General features: G+C 41.4%; 1 long non-coding RNA gene across 1 annotated transcript in view; it reads right to left on the reverse strand.

Annotated features, from left to right (window-relative positions):
- Positions 1-260: 260 nt before the first annotated feature.
- LOC116529562 overlaps positions 261-3547 on the reverse strand; it is a 25958-nt gene continuing 22671 nt past the window's right edge. Inside the window, exon 3 of the long non-coding RNA XR_004259548.1 lies at positions 261-1201. This is a non-coding gene — a long non-coding RNA (uncharacterized LOC116529562). The remainder of the gene's footprint in view (positions 1202-3547) is intronic.

The raw sequence follows: 3547 nt of genomic DNA on the forward strand, positions 1-3547 counted from the left end.
AAAACGCTTATCACAATTCATAATTTTACATTTTACATAATTTACATTTGTATGTTTACATTTGTATTGTCTGTTATCTCTACTATCCTGTAAATTTACATTTGTATGTTTACATTTGTATTGTCTGTTATCTCTACTATCCTGTAAGATTCCTATAGAAGAAACATGCCTATTACATTCACCAATAAACATACAATGTTAACACTTAACAGCCCTTCAATAAATAGTGTGTCAAAGGAACAAATGAATGAGTACATGCGTGCTTAATAAATGTTTATTTAATGAACAAATTGGCTAATGAACAAATGAATGAATGATTTATTCCAGAAAATACGTGCTGCTAGACTGCTACTGATATTTTATTCCACTTAAGGTCTGCCACATTGGTGCTCCAACAGCCGATAGTGCAATCCATGCTAAGTAATAATTACAAGGTAGAAGTAATATAGTGGTCGTGTTGGCAGAAATCCCTAAGTGATTTATTCTTCCAGAGAATAAATGCTAGAGAGTTTAGTCATGGAACGCTGAAGGTGATAAGTAAAGTCATTTCTCCAGGTTGTTCAGGATCCACGGGAGAAGACAGGCATGTACACAAATGGCACTAAACGATGAGACAGTGAGGTGGCACAGGGTCACGGGGGACACTGTGGAGGGACTCCTAAACTCAGTGTCTGTGATCAGGGAAGAGTGAATCCTGAGCAGAGTCTTAAGGGATGAGTTATTCTATGAGGTGACTGGTGGTAGTTGTATCAGGCAAGCAGAGGAAAAGTATAGACACCTGGAGGAATGGAAAACCAGAACGAACAGCTTCATGGATGAATATCCATTCAAAAGGAAACCCCAGCCTCTTGGCTTCTTCATCTTTTCTGTTTCTCCTTTCTTTAGCTTAAGCATACTTTCAAGCAAAAAGGTGAAAAACATAAGAAATACCACTTTCAAATGAAAGGGCTCCTCAGTTTCATGTTAGGTGAGTTTTAGACAATTCAAGAAAAGATTAGGCAAATGGCATGCTGGCCTCCTTCCCATGGCTGTATTCCACAGAATGAAAGCAAGCCCAGTATTTCTGAGTAATTAGGTCAGCCTCACTCCCAGAGGATTAATTAAACTCCCAACAGATTATGGCAGCCACCTTTCATTTCTACAGACAAACTCCATCAGCACAGTGATTTCAATTAGAGAATTGAAGTTCAATTGCCTTATCCTAGACACAAGGAGACACAGCAGACAGATAACAAGCTGGATTACATCAGCATTAATCTTATGGTCATGGTATCAGAAAGATTTTTAAATGCATTACCTCTCTCCCATAGGAATAACAGAGAAGATTTTTTTTTTTCTCTCCTATTACAATAAGTCTAATCTTCTCACAAGGTGATGGGTTGATACATAAATTGAGAGTGAAGTCAAGACCTACTCGCTTTCTGAGAGATCATAAGTTCCTGGCTGGACTTTGGAGCTGTACCTGCTAAAGACCACACCTCCCAGTGTTGGTCCTCACCAAATTGCTAGATAAAAAGAAAACCTCAGATAAATTGTCTGGATGTTCATCTAGAAAACACCAATGAGACAGATAGATTGACAACTTGGTTATATAGACAAGGTGGAGACAGCCTCATACTAATGAGTTAATAGCCCATGACCTTAATGAATGTAGTGAAAACAGGAATATTCAGAAGAGACTGTCTGCTTTCAGCCTAGGTGCTTCTGTGTCTCACCTTCTCATGCCCCTTTTCCTTCCTTATCTCTGTTTAGTGGTGTGATTTACCTTTCCTATCATGTTGTGCTTGGGTTGAAGGACCTGCATTATCTACATTTCCATGAATGATGCAGAAATCCATAGGATCCTTCAACAAGCACATTCTTTTTTATTTTTTATTTTTTATTTTATTTTATTTTATTTTGGAGACGGAGTTTCGCTCTTGTTACCCAGGCTGGAGTGCAATGGCGCGATCTCGGCTCACCGCAACCTCCGCCTCCTGGGTTCAGGCAATTCTCCTGCCTCAGCCTCCTGAGTAGCTGGGACTACAGGCACGCGCCACCATGCCCAGCTAATTTTTTGTAGTTTTAGTAGAGACGGGGTTTCACCATGTTGACCAGGATGGTCTCGATCTCTTGACCTCGTGATCCACCCGCCTCGGCCTCCCAAAGTGCTGGGATTACAGGCTTGAGCTACCGCGCCCGGCCAACAAGCACATTCTTAAGACACCACAACCCAAATCCCAGGTACATGTTGGATCTCAATGTCTGCTCAGGCCTACAATATCACCAATCAAGTTTCAACCTCCTAGTTCCCAGGTGAAGAAATAGGGAAAGATTGTCAAAGACCATGGAAAAACTGAACATCCAGTGAATTTTTAAAAGCTGCAATTCCATCAAAGTGATATGGAAGTAGGAGCAGGGAAGTGCTGACTAGAGACAGGTGGTGTCCCTAGCAAGGGTTTCACCCTTAGGCCTGTGCCAAAGAACCTAGCGTAGGACAGGCACGCCTGTTTTTATGCCCAAATGTTGCATGTTCCAAGAACACCCTGGCCCGCCACACCCCCGATTCTGTGCCTATGAAAACCTCAAGACCCTAGAGGGCACAGACACACAAGTGCTGGATGTCGAGAGGAACACACCAGCAGGCAGGCTATTGACAGTGAAACGGTGCAGAAGCCAAGGGAAATTTGGCCTAGCATGGTCAGAGGAGAGCCTAGCCACAGAGTGGCCCGACTTGAGAAGAAGACCATCTTCCCACTACATTCCCATTTTGGCTCCCCATCCATCTGCTGAGAGTTACTTCCACCACTCAATAAAACCTTGCACTCATTCTCCAAGCCCACAGGTGAACTAAGGCAAGAACTCCGGGATACAGAAACCCTTCTGTTTTTGCAATAAGGCAGAGGGTCTAATTGAGCTGATTAACACAAGCAGCCTATGGATGGCTAAACTGAAAGAGCAAATTGTAACACATGCCCACTGGGGCTTTGGGAGTTGTAAACACTCAACCCTAAATGGAGCAATGACCTACCTGTCTGCATGCTCCCCTATGAGTAGGAGCCGTGGGGTACTGAAGAAGTGAGCCACACCCCCATCACTCCCCTGTGAGGGGGATAAGGAAACTTTTCCCATTTCAAGAGGACTCAGACAACAGAATGAAAAGGTAATCTACAGAATAAGAAAAAACATTTGCATATCCTGTATCTGATAAGAAGTTATTATCTAGAACACATAAAGAACTTCTAAAACTCAACAACAAAACAAATTCTTCAATTAAAAAATGAGCAAAGGATTTAAATAAATCTTTCTCCAAAGAAAACATATTAATAGTCAACAAGCACATGAAAAGATGTTCAACATCACTAATTACTGAGGAAATGCAAATCAAAACAACAATCAGATATCATTTTACATGCATTAGAATGAATGCTATTAAAAGAGAAAGAAAGCAAAGGAAGAAAGAAGAAAGAATGAAGAAGAAGAGGAGGAAAGAATGAAGAAGATGAGGAAGAAGAAGAAGAGGAAGAAGAAGAAGAAGAAGAAGAAGAAGAAGAAGAAGAAGAAGAAG

The sequence above is a fragment of the Sapajus apella genome, unplaced genomic scaffold (assembly GCF_009761245.1).
Source record: "Sapajus apella isolate SASKATOON/1434 unplaced genomic scaffold, GSC_monkey_1.0 scaffold3, whole genome shotgun sequence".
NCBI lineage: Eukaryota > Metazoa > Chordata > Mammalia > Primates > Cebidae > Sapajus > Sapajus apella.